The sequence below is a fragment of the Lissotriton helveticus genome, chromosome 4_1, assembly GCF_964261635.1.
Source record: "Lissotriton helveticus chromosome 4_1, aLisHel1.1, whole genome shotgun sequence".
NCBI lineage: Eukaryota > Metazoa > Chordata > Amphibia > Caudata > Salamandridae > Lissotriton > Lissotriton helveticus.
The window spans coordinates 2,134,342,583-2,134,356,731 of NC_136063.1; the positions used below are offsets into that span (position 1 = coordinate 2,134,342,583).

At 39.6% G+C, this 14,149-nt stretch overlaps 1 protein-coding gene across 1 annotated transcript in view; it reads left to right on the plus strand.

Moving 5' to 3' along the window:
- ZDHHC15 (zDHHC palmitoyltransferase 15) overlaps positions 1-9,115 on the plus strand; it is a 216,843-nt gene extending 207,728 nt beyond the window's left edge. Inside the window, exon 12 of the mRNA XM_078688832.1 lies at positions 3,028-9,115. The gene's annotated coding sequence lies outside the window, so the exon portion shown is untranslated. The remainder of the gene's footprint in view (positions 1-3,027) is intronic.
- Positions 9,116-14,149: the final 5,034 nt, after the last annotated feature.

The following is a 14,149-nucleotide window of genomic DNA, read 5'->3' on the forward strand; positions in this document are numbered from 1 at the left end:
AACAAGCACGCGCATTCACGGCCGCACAGCACATCAAAGGGCTTCGCCCAGTGTGCGCTCTGCGGCTTCTCCTCCCCTAACATGCTATCTCAGCTCTCCTGCCCCCGGCCGCACAGCACATCAAAGGGCTTCGCCCAGCGTGCGCTCTGCGGCTTCTCCTCCCCTAACACGCTATCTCAGCTCTCCTGCCCCCATCCGGCTTCCCTCCGGCCATTTGCCACACTCCTTGATTTTCTGCCTCCGACCCCAGCACTTCTGGGCTCGTCCAGGCAGTGAGGGAATGGAATAAAAAAAACGTCTGAATACGCATATTGTAAAATCCTGTTGAACTGTAAGCAGGCATGTGCTGGTCGGAGAATTAGGTTACCAGAGGGGATGACTGATTGCAAAACTATGTAAGTAACGTAAATACGACACATATTGCATAACAAATGCTATAGGTGTCACATTTGCAAAAGTTAAAACTATTGGCATTGTAAATGACAAAGCTATTAATTTTGCTATTTTCAAAACCAACACATAAATACAAAAGTTGTCATTTACAATACCAATAGGTTAAACTTTCCTAATGCGAGACCTATTGGCAACGCCAGTGCTTGTTTATCTTGTGGTTTTTTTTTTTTAAAGAAAAACCTAGTTTTACTGATATACCTTCCGCTTACCCCTTCCGGAAACAACAGGGGGGTTGAATGTGCCTTTCATACATACTTTTTAAGTGCAATGACTTTGGGAAAGGACATCACAAGTGAATAACCTCAAAGCTATGTCTGTGTAGATGTTCACCGCACTGACAATGTCAACTCCCAGTGAAATTTATTGTGAGCACCCCAAACTCCTCTATAAACCTACTCCTCATTCTGTAGAAAATTCCATTGCTTTGAGTTTTTAGCATATGCAGATCCTGATTTAGTGAATAATGTTCTGTGATATGCAGCCACAGGTGGCACTTTTGTCACCTGGATGTGCAGAAGGTTGTGAGAGATGCTTCCCAAGCAAATAAGTGAATTGTACTAAGTTGTGGCCCAGATTCTGACCTTGAAACTGTCTCTCCAGTCACAGCACTGATACTTGCAAAACAGATGTCTGGGCATGTCTCTTCATCTCCCTGTAGCTGAAATTCAAACAACATGTAGTGTAAACATGCTTGGCCCAGAATTGACAACCAAATCGACACGCATGAATCAAGGCACACTTCAAGGGCTCAGATTATCTGAAGCAGGATTGAGTTTGAACGAACAGGAAGACTTTCTGAAGCGTGGAAAGCTGAAAATGAATAGCCTTCTCCAGGCTGTTGATCAAGGAAGTAGAGTTGAGATATGCATCAAAAATTACTGCCAGGTTTTTACTTGCTAAGCTCCGGCTGGAGACACTATTCGGCATACAGGAAAGTAGATGGTGAAAAAGTCAGAATTAGCCCCACATAGGACCGGTAAATTGGTGTTACCTTTGTTTACAGAGAGCAGTTTATCTGTCATCCATTGATGATCTATGCACAACAGCTATGGTTATTATGTACGAGAAAATTCATTTGGATAACGCCAACAAACATCTGTACATTAACCTAGTATTTCCTCACCAACTATCCCAAAGGATGCCTGTAGATAAGTGGTGGAGAAAGGGAGGAGCTCTGTGATGCTCCACAAGTTTCCATAAGAGTGGATGAAACTAGGTACCCAATCTACATCTGTTGGGTTTGGTCAGTGAGGCAGAGGTGGAATTATTTTAATGCTCCTTTCATTACTCCTACCCTTTTCTATAGGGCAATAGCAAATATACCGAGCGGAGCAGGGCTAGCTCAGGAGGGGCTGTTTTAAATGTACATTAGGTGGTTAGCCAGGAGTAAAGGAATAGTTAATGGAGATAGTGATATACATCCTACCCATTAGTCAAAGCCTATTGTTTCTATGCTAGGAGTACAGTATTACAGAAGGCATTATGAGAAACTTGTAATATAGGCACCCACTCAAAGTGTTCACTTTCTAGAAAGGAGCAGAGTGGATGATGGTAAAAAAACGTAACTCATTTTACTGCTAACATCCCGGTAACTAGGGATGTGCATACCTCGCGTAATTCAGTCTTGCCTAAACACACAGAATTGCATGTGATTACGCTTGATTATGCAAGAAGAGCAATTCCGCATTTATTGCTATTTTTTAGTGCATAAAATGCCTCTATGCGTCCAAAAGGAGATCAAAAATGCATTTTGTGCAACGAAATAGCACTTAATGGAACAGAACATGAATAGCAAGTGTGAACAGCCGCTCACGCTTGCTAAATGTGCTCTTAGGATAGGATTTGCAGCAACATACCCCTGGCATGCATCGCTATTTTCTTATCGCAAAACCCTCTCTCTGGTACAAAATGAGCGTGAAAAGGCATTCCGTGCTAAGAAATAGGGCAAAATTGTGCTGTTGGGATAGAATTCCCCCACCCCCCTCTGCCCCCCCCACCCCACCCTCAACTTACTCCCGGAATTAAGTGTGATTTTCTTAGCACCCTTTCATGCAAAATGGCATTAACAAACAGCGCTAAATGGATTTGTGGTCTCTAAATGTGCCCCAAATTTCTCTTAATTATGCAAACAGGTGTAATTATCGATAAATCTGCATTATTGAGTATTGTGGAATTACCGAAATTACTCTGATTACGCCAAAGTAATCTAAATTACACCCAGGTCTACTTGTAACTAAATACACTGATGGGCCCACCACTGGCAGTCTCTGCATGCGGTGCACGGAGTGGGCAGCCATAAAAGTTGGTACTCTCTTATAGCACCTTCATCTGAACACACTGTCAAATAATGGCGGGCAACAATGCTTCTGCTGCTTTGGTTGGCACAAATTGGAATTTATGGTTTACTGTACTTCCCTGAACTCTCCATTTGTAACATTTGACAGTAATTGTTCATAGTGAATAATTACAAATGAAATTAAAAAGGTGCGTACCTAACTCAGCTAAGCCCATTGAGCAGTGAGTTGCAATTTTTCTCCCAGGAGTGTTCACTATTTCTTTCTTCTTATGTTGCAGGGTTTTCCGCAGAGGTCAAACTAACCAACATTTTGCAAGAACCTCAGTGTTAAGTGGAAGAGGCTAGAAAGATCTTCGGATCGTGGCAAATCCAAGACGTGTTAGCGGACCGGAACATGCAGATTCTGGCTATATTCTGTGGGATGGTGACACAGAGAAATTTTGGGATGCCCTCATAAGGATCATTTTGTATTATATAAGTTACTGAACGGGCAAGTCTGATGGGACAGTATTTCTTTGCACATAGCTACATGTTTAATGGACCAAAGCCATTCTTTTCCTGAATAGGATGGGTATTTTTTAATCACTGCAGTGCTGGCGAAGAAGGCATCTAAAACACCGTATAAACTTCAAAATGTGCAGTGTAATAACGGAGTAGTGTCAACACTCTACGCATACAGAGATTAATGGACCAGACCACTCCAGGTCAGAAACAATTATATCCTCTGTAAATATTATGTATGGGTGAGAATTGGTTTGTACTGAGAGAATGACTCCTCCTTTAGTGCCAATCTATCCAATTACAGTCATTTTACTTTCAACATGCCCTTTCTGTGGTTCCCTTTCTCTTTTCTGTACCATTTTGTTTCAATGGTATGTACCATTTTTTCTATTTATAAAAGTGTATAAATGTGTACATAGTAGCAACAAATATTATATTGTCCATAGACTTGCTGTGGACACTGGTGACTGTCACAAGCAGGCAGCTAACGGATGAAACGGGGAAGGCTGTGCCAACACTTCAGGAATCTTAATTGAGACTTCCTTAGAAGTCTTGAGATGTCTCAGGACACAGTGAGAAATAGAAAGTGTGTTTTTAGGTAATGTGGTATTGAGTGTCTATAGGCAAAGTTTAAAGAAAAGGGTCAAACATCAGTAAACAGGTAATACGAGATTTGTAAAGTATTTGAATGGATTATTACTGTATAAGTAGACATTACCAATAAGTAAGACAAGGTTGTTAGAAAAAAAAAGATCCTAATGGTAAAAGTAGAAAAAACATGCTGCTGGGACTGTCTTTTAGTTGCATCCCAGAACATAATATTGAAACACAAAATCTAAATAATTGAATGAAAAGAAGGTATTATAATGATGTAAATGCATGTAGCTCATTGTAAGCTTAAAACACTACAATTAGAGGAAAAATATAAGGTGACTCAACTAGCATCTCGCTGCATGAAAGGAGGTACTTCGGTGCATTGGCAAATAGCAGCATTACTTCAAAATAGTCACTAATGAGTGCATCACTATACTCTGTGATGATTAGGACATCATATCAGCCCACCTCATAGAAATTATTGCAAAGGGAGCGCTAAGAAGAAAATACTGAGATTGAATGAGTGTTAAAAGGCGGCAGAGATTGAGTTCTACAACTTAGTAGCTGTATTTAAGATATGAAGCATCCATCTGGCCCGTGTGCTCTTGATGATTTAGTACTTTGGATGGTCCTCATCAGATCCTGTTTCATTATACAGACTGTTCTGAACTTTGCAGTTTGGTATTTAATTTGTTTCTATAAGCCACCGTTTACTTTGAGTATATCATTTTTCCACGTTTTCGAGATATCATCACTTAGGCAGTGTAGTCTATATCCAGCTTTAGTATCTTTCATGGTTTATTCTATGCCAGAAGGATCCTTGCCAATGTCAGTTTAAATTTAAACATAATATCCCCTAATGGTAGATTAAGAGACCACCACTTAGATTCAACTGTGAAATAAGAGCTAAGATTAAAGACAGAAGATTGAAGACGCGAGCGCGCCTCAAGAACCATTTGGTAATCGTCCACAATCATTAAATGGGGAAATTCACCTAACATAAGACCATTCTACATCTCTCCATTTTCAAAATATTCACCCCATTTGAGGTTTTGAATCACCCTGAAATTGTAATTGATAATCAGTATATTACAAAGCAATCTATTAGTATTACACTCAAGTTAGAGCACATTTTCTCTTAATCCACTACTGGCAGATTGAACAGTCATGAATTTCATTTTAACATTTATCCAAAATCAATTGTACTTCTATTTTAGTGCCTAGACCCTTTTACAAGGTGTAAAACAGAATGCTTATGAGTGAAAGACGGAAATGTATCACTCGGATAGAAATGTTTAGAAAAGATCTTATTATTTTTCAATGCAGCTCATAAAATATTTTTTTTAAAATACGGACTACCCATATGAAAGCGGGGAAAAGTGCAATTATTTGTGTATTCATTTAGCACACATCATCTACACAAAAAATAGCATTATCTGTTTTGTAAAATGGCTGCCCACAATTTGTGAACTAAATATATGTAGTAAGATTTCCGATTACTTCTGTAAGGACCAGGTTAGCTTTACAATCTGTTTTACAACACCTAACAAAATGTAAAAAAGTAATGCAAACAGTTAAAAATCAGGTAAGAAAAGAGAAACACAACATAGCAAAGGGTATGTTATAAATGAAAAGTATGTGACTCTTAAAGTGTTAAGAGAGTCCTCATCAGTGAGAATGGACTGAAAAAAGGTAACAGAACTAAGATCTACCAGTCACCAGTGCTATTAACGATCTGTTCAAATGGTAGTATTTTAGGTTTCTTTTTCATTTTTTTATTCATGAGGGCCAATATCAAGAATGTAGTAGTCTCATCTGTACTTGAACAGGCTTGCGAAGAATGTGTCAATATAGCCTGTTTTATGAGACAACAGGGGCCACTTTTCCTAGAATTGCGACTTTCACCAACATGCAGCTATTTGTTCCTTTTTATGTTCCTACTAAAGTCCATAGGCATGTCTCCATTTAATCCTTTTTTATTTTCTCAATTGCAAAAATGGTTGGTGTTTACAAATGTGCTGTACAAGCATTTTCCAGTCATTCCTTTTATATCCAATTCTGACACAATGTGCCAGATTCTTCATACAGCTTGTGTGGGCTGTTGTTTATAACTGTGTTGTTGTTTACTGAAAAAAAGTGTCAATGCATTTGCTTGCCTTTGCGCCTGGATGCGACCTATATAAATTCAAGTACTGCATCCAAGTGTGTGGACGCTGTACGCTACATGCGCTTGTATTCATGATGTGGTCATTGACTGCTCAATATCATGCTGGACTTGAGGTGCAACCATGAAAACTGACACTTTATATTAAAAAAGTGTTTTATGGACACATGGCACTCCATGCTGTGGCAGCATCCGTGGACATCTGTGAATGCATTGCCTTGAGTTTGTGGCTATGTACAAGAAGCACAAGGTCTTTTTATGTATTTGTGGCACGGTGATATATGATTTTGTATTGTACATTTGCTATGTTCCGTAATTATTGTCACAGTCACAGCACTATCCTTACAGATCCTCATTATTAAAACAGTGGATTCTCAATAGCTGAGGGTCTTGCCCACTCATGGGATTGTGGTGCCAGGAAAGGGTCAGAGGGGGTAATTGTGTGTGCCTTACTTACAGACTGACGGCAGCAAAGTAAGCTGAGTCAAAAACATGTGCCATCTTACTTCGAGTCTTATTGTCCTCCACACATCCCTCGCCAGCCTGGGGACCTTTGGGAGATGGTTGTGTGCTTTTGAGTTGCTGCCCTACTAACAACATGTTAAGAGATAGAGAGATCTATTTTGTACATGTACTGCATCATTTACAGAGCCATCACGACCAGCACCCAGTTTCTCTTGCAGACAAGCTCACCATGTCTGTCAGTTCTTGGCACGCCTGCAGCAGAACTCCATCAGACTGGAGACTAAGAAGTTTATAAGGGAAAAAGCCAAGGCAGGAGGACTTTTCCATCTGTGTATCCTGGATTTTCAACTACATCCCTGTGTCCATCAGGACTGCCCCAATACTACTCCAATCTTGGAAAGATTTGAACATACACCTATTTAAAGAGCAATACTTCACAATGTATTAACAGTCTACAAAGCAACTACTGCTCCTAACACTCATTGACTTTATGATTGCATTTAACCATGTACAGCGCTTTGCTGCCTTTTACCTAGGTTCTTCCAATAGAAATACCACATACATACATACATATAAGATGCAGAAAAAACTTGAATAGAATCAGAAGGAATGTGTTTCGGTTGGTACTCCCAGATAACAATGGCTGAGATTAATTCAAGTATTCCACCGATCACTGTTTTGATTTCCTCTGTGCAACACCCTAAGTGTGACAGATATTCCCAGAAGTGGGACCTGTTCTCACCGTGCCACAGGACTCACGTTGCATCACTTTTTTGTTTTCTTCTGGCCTAATTGCACCATTGCAACTGTGTTGAGTATAGTGTAAGCCACTATAAAGTGTGTAGGGCCTTGTAAAAAAAAAAAAAAACTTAGGGCCACTCTATCAAACGGGTCACAAGTGCATTGTAATACGGTGGATGGGATATTGTCACTGTTTGACAGAGTATCCCAAACTCCAAATATGGCCCTTTAATTAATATCCAACATAATCCAATAAAAGGTCCCACTTGTTTTTTGCTGGATCCTTCTACATTTGCACCTGTAGAGAGTCTGGGTTGGCGCAGGACTTCTTTGGCTGTGGTACGGACAAATCAAATCAGATCTATAAAGCGCCCCACTGGTGTCCCGCCGAGACAAAGAGGCTTGGCGTGCCTTAATCACATGCTGCTAAAGGGACGATCATCCTTATACATGCAGACATGAGGTGTACTTCCTTTGCACATATTCTACCAGTACATGGTATTGCATATGTTACAGTCACTGTAAATGATTCTGTAAAAGACAAGGCCGTATTGTGGTCGTAGTCCTGAGCATGTCCTGTTTACCTGAGATCCATACTATTGAGACCTTGTTGTAAGTCAGCATATGTTTTTTCTGCCTTCTTTAACAGAAGCACTAGATCCATTTTGGGGTATTTGACATTTTACCCAGTATTTAAAAATGACTCTCTTAAATGTTAATTAACTATATTTAAATTATTTGGGCCTGGTTGTGGGCTTTTAGCAACATACACTTACTCCGAAGGCATATTCCTACATTTGAGCTCATCTCTTTCAAGAAAGGTTTCCAAGACCACTCCTATATAAATCAATTATGATTCTTTTTTCTTCATGGGGAAGTTCTTTTCCTGATTTCCAGATGAAGGTTAGGGTGTTCCCTTCCGTTTCCGCATTTGAAACATACCACTGCCACTGTTATAAGAAAATCTTTGTTTACAGTTTGAGAAACTACCTGTAAATATTTGGTGAATACGTGGGTGCTCACAACTTTAACATGTGGATCTTCTCATGTACACCCGCTAACCTGCATGCTCTTGCTGCTAGGTTTGCAAATGTGAAGACTCTCCATGCTTGCAGAATATCTGTAAAGGCGTATCCCATTTGTGAGGGTAAAAAGCAACATTCCCAATTCTGTGTATCATGATTGTGACCATACCATTGTAAATTGATTTTGGCGCACGTGTTGGACCCTGGTTTGCACAAAGTTTTAAGAATCCATTCTTCAGCTTCTATGTAGATACATTACCCATTCAAATGAATGGCCCACTTTAGCCTTTTCCCATATTCCAGATGACGAAAGGGGGTGTGGAGTATGGAAGACCCAAGGAGAAGTATAAAGTTATTAAGGGCCAAATTCAAGGTCAGGCACTTTACTAACTTCAATGCAACAAAAAAGTGGTTAAGCTGCTCATGTATTACCCTAAGCTCTGTTAACACTTTCCCTCTTTCTTCACAACCTGTCTCCTAGTTCCTTCAATTCAAAGAAACAATCTATACAAATACCTGTTTGATCAAACCATCTAGTTACTCGACCCATCTATTTTCAGTTCCTAGCAACAAGAAATATGCAATGCATACTACAAACATGTCTAAACTAATACATTAGTAAATGAACATACTAAATATAGCCCTCTGTAGACAAATAAAAGCAATATTGGCATTCGGTGTAGCCGAAATATATATAACCCCAGGTAGTCCAACAGTTTGAGGAACTAGGTCTCCGTCATGTTCAATATTGCGTTGCTGATCAAATCATGGCAATTAAAAGAGTAATTTTAAAAGAGTTAAATGTATCTACCATCTTGCTGCACCTATTGTAAAGGTGACACCTTTTTGATTAAGAATAAAAAAGTATTTAATTTTTTCCAAATTGAGTCTTAGTTTGGTCGCTGGTTAAATTAGGTAAGACATTGTTTCTGAGATATGTTATTATTTGATTAGACATGGGAATACCACAAGCTTTCAATTGACCACTTCTAGCGTATCCTTGGACTAATTTGAGAATTGTCTTGATTTGCCTCGGAGTGTTATAGTGTAGAAATATCTTACATTTTCAACAAGGATAGCCGATCCATATCTCATTAAAGTCAGTCCCATTTTTCGTTGGCTAGCACTTTTTCAACTATTTCATTTGGATCATCTGCTGTTAATAGTGATTTACATTTATTAAGAAAGACCTTGAATTCATTATTGTCAATATTTAAATAGTGTACACCACAAACTGAAATGTCTCAAGGCAATAAAATGATAGGTGTGATAATTTTGTTTACTTGGAAAGGATGAAAGGCCAACTCGGGCTTGGAAGAATTTGTACCCATAGCCTATTTTGAGTATTGGAAACTAGTGCTTCTATTAGTCTTAGTTTTGAGATGCAAAGCATCATTTGGAAAGATTTGACCTGACATTCATCTTCTTGAAATTTGGGTGCCATCTTAATTTGTAAATATATGTTAAAAATATCTCCAACATTTGGCATGCTTGGCTCGAAGCACACACGCCCTCTTCATTGAATAGAAAGTTTGCTTTGGACTAGGTCCTACAGAATTCCATCTAGATTGTGAGTTAAATTATGAGCTTTTTCTGGCCATGTTCATAATCCTGGAAATCATTGATTGATCCAGCATGTCCATAATCCCACTGCAGTGGAGGGCCTCACTGACTGTGAGATTGAGTGATTCCTTGATACACTACTCCTGCTAAAGCTCAGAACCTCGGTCTCCATGGAGTATTAACAACTATTGTGGTTTGCACCCAAAACATCTGTGCAGAGGACATCACTTTATGGAAGTGCTTTCTCTCCACATGTAACTTGTGACACTTCACTGCCTCCTTATGATTTAAAAAGGGATTACACCACCGTAAGACAGCATTATGATTATAGGGAGTGTTTGGCATGATGGTGGAGTGATAAACAAGCTACTGGCCAGTCCTAACAGGGCATAGGTTGGGGGCCAGATGACATTTCTTGAGGTAAATGCAGAGAGGATCAGGAGTGGTATCATAGCATATCTCACCCTCAAAGTGTCCAACTTAGAGCAGATTGGAGGTGAAAGACAGTTTGATTATAGAACCTATGTATGAAGGGTTCTTCACCATGTTGTGTGACCTTGCCTTTCGGAGGATCAGCAGGGTCAGAAAGTTGACTACGAGTATGATTTCTTCTGCAATAAATTATGGCACAAAACCATTGGATCTTTATGTGTGAGGCAGCAGTCTGTGAAATCCAGTTGATCGTTGGTACGGAGCCAATGCAGAGATTGCATGGTTACGGAGATATGGTCAGAGCACTTTAAGCCAATGATCAGACGTACTTCAAAACTCTGAGCCCTTTGTAGCCTAGAAAGACTGTTTTTACAGGGCGCTCATGTAGATGCTAAGAAATCGTCTCACACACCAATCATAGCCTGAAAGGGTTTATTAACAAACAGAAAAATATTAGCCTGTGAAATTACAGTTCCAGCCAACCAGAGTTCCCCCTAGAAAGGCGGCATCGAAGTACACTAAGTACATAGAGAGGAAACACATTTATAGGACACGTGGTCACAACCAAACAAAGGGAGCATACAGGTGTCTGGAGACTGAGAGTATGAGAAAGAAAGAAGACGATCTTCACTTAACAAAAAGAATATCTCTATTTTCGGCTGATACGTTTTGGGCTTCGGAGTGTAGAATTTATCACCATTTTTAAGTGTGCCATGGATGTTTTTTTTTTTTTTAAAGGAAAACTGGTCCTATAACGTTATTTAAATCAACGGTACTAGTAAACACACATTTATTAATACATTTCAAATGTGAAATTCTAGTTTAGTGCCACAGTAGAGCACAATTGATCTGCAAAAAACATTGTTTTCTGCCTCACAGATAGTATTTTACAGTTACTTAACACAGTGAAACACCTTTCTTAATAGTCACAAGGTCTCTTCAATATGAGTTTACCTTATTGCACATATTTTAACTCCTTGCATTCTTGGTTTCGTTTTTCGAAATTAATAACTATAAGAAAATCCCATTGCGTAAACCATATATTCAGATTTTCAAAGTGTGATAGGCTATTTATTACCATTGGGAATGCACCGTAGCCCACTTGAGGCTTATCTCTTGAGAGCCATGACCCCTCTCAACAATAGGAATAAACATCATTACACTCTGGCACATCTTTATATATGTGTGCAGCATACATGTGGAGCACAGATTGTAATATGCTATTTATTACCATATCATATTACACTGTGGAGCTCAGAGCATAATATATCTATTTATTACCATTGTCGAGTGTGGGAGGTGACCATGACTAACAAGAGGTAAGCATTGGGTGGGTTAAGATGCCCCTCTCTTCTCCCTTGACAATGAAAATAACAGCACATTATGGTTTATGCCATGACATTTTTTCATCTGTATTTATTTTTACAAATGTATTTAGCCAAAACCAAGATGCAGGTAGTTCCATTTATGCAGCAAGGTACAATTAAACTCAAGAGATGTTGTTGCTATCAGGAAAATTGTTTCATGTGTGAAGTAATTGCTAAATGCAAAGTGTGTTGTGTTGTCAGTTTTTCTGTACTGTGGAATTAAACTTGTTTGACTTTGCACTATAGTGTTTTGTGTGTATTAGTACAGTTGCTCTAAACAACGTGTTATTGGGCCACATTTTATTTATACACGCACGTGTAACTATGTAATATGGTTATATATGGTTGATATCATCAACCACAAGGCCAAAGGCTGACAGGCCTGTGTATGTCACCAGAACCCTAAGAAGACCATATAGGAGCATATTACACATGGTACCCATTATGTATTTTTATATTGCACGTTTATTTTGGAGTAGTTAGCTTCAAAACGCTGTTTTCTTCACAGTGCAGCTAACAATGGGCACTAGTTGGAATTAGAATGCTTGGGTTTTCTTTAGCTTTCACAAATAAATTATGGATGAACAGTTGGGAATAGTAAGATCTGTGGATCTATGTGAATCCTTTATTTTCTTCTTTTGCTGCATAATTATTAATTTACCGCATTTGCAACTTAATGTGCATAAAAAGAATTAAAATGGTGCTGCCAGAGAATATGCCGCATACAAAAAAGCAAAATGCACTTCATTTAGATAACATTGCCACATAATTTGGTCTTCCATGCTGTATAATGTTAAAGCTTTGCAGAGTCGTTTGGGGGCTGTCATTGCAATGATGAAATTTATATTTCACAGTCAACCATTAAATAATTTCCATATTTCATGGTACCCTGTGATGTGTGGGTTTTTATACCACTGCTTTTTTGTCCAAATACTGTCTCATCGTGAAGAGCACTTCCTGAATTTTCTTTGTTTTCACAAAAGCTTTCAAACCATCTTATCTGGCTGGAATTGAGTCACCCACCTTCCAAGTTGCTTATGAGCATCACATAGTGTACTGAACTCTAGAAATGAATGGAGGCGGACCTGCTTCCCAAGTGCATGTATGTGACCACTGGCACAACAGAACTATGGGAACTGATGGCCAGTTGGAAATGTAAGGGCCTAGCTTGCCCCCCTCTTTATTTCCAGAGCCTTTGTTGTCCGTAGTATTGACTACTAATGCACAATATTCTTTTCTGAATAACAACAACAAACTCCTAACCTGACCTGTAGAAAACTGCACATGTGATGCTCTAAATGAGCAGGTTTGTTTCACATCATTAATTTACAATCATTTAAATAATGAATTTAGTCCATCCTTATCACGTACCATTTCTAAAGAGATTTGCATTAGGACTACTATTCCATCTGCAATATTTACAACTGTACCTGTGCTCCCTTCTCTTTCAGGCTGCACTTGTCACACTTTACCCTGTCTCTTCCTTCAAGTTGGTGCCAAACATTTACCTCCATCTAGGTTTGTTTTGTGTCATCCATCTGCCAAATGTGTTTGTTTACTGATAAAAAAAATTTTTTGCAGAGTTTTATATGGTACGGACTTGACCCGAAGGTATCAGAGCACTTTACACAAGCATCTGTTACGTTACATGAGGACACATTAAATTTTGTTAGGGACGGGGAGATTAAGGGATTTGCCCAGAATCATAGGATGTTGCTTGTCCTTGCCGAGACTCGAACTCAGTTCCCCAGATTTGAGGACCACTACCCTTGCCGTTAGGCCAACTCCTCTCCCCTAAGTAGATACAGCCTTTTCTACATACCGGGGTCACTACATTGATCTGAACCAGAGTTCCTGCAGATCAGTTGATACGTTTCCTAATACTGCTCTTAGCTGTGCTCATTTGAACCAAGATTGGAGCACAACGCACATCAGCCTACCTCACTCTGCCATGTACTACATTACCTTTACTACACTAAATTCACCTAGTTGGCTTTATCGCTGCATGTTTTCATCATAGGAATCTTATTGCAGCAATACGCTGCTACATTCCCTCAGCAACATGTCTTGATCCATGGTCTAGTAACCACCCTGACAATATCCCTCACATTCCCTCAGTAATATGACCGTATCATCTCTCCAGTAACCACCCAGCAATTTCCCCCTTGGAACATACAGGCTACACCATGCAGCATCTTTCTCACCCACACCTCTGAGGACGAGGGGCCAGCACTTCAGGGCCACACTCGTTGCAGCAATGGAGATATGGCAATGATTGCTGCATCAAAGCATACTAAAGGGGATGGATGGATGGCTTGAATTAATCTCAGCCACTGGTAATTACTGGGAGCCGCATCCCAAACCATCTTTAATTTGGACACCATGCCACCTCAGTTTAGACCCACCTATATGCACATCAGTCTGGACCCTGGCATGGTGTGAAGAATAACCATGGATTGGAATGCGGCCCGAGTGGTTACCAGCGACTGAGATTGATTCAAGCACGCCATCCATCCATCACGGTTTACTAATAGTGACTGCTGCATGG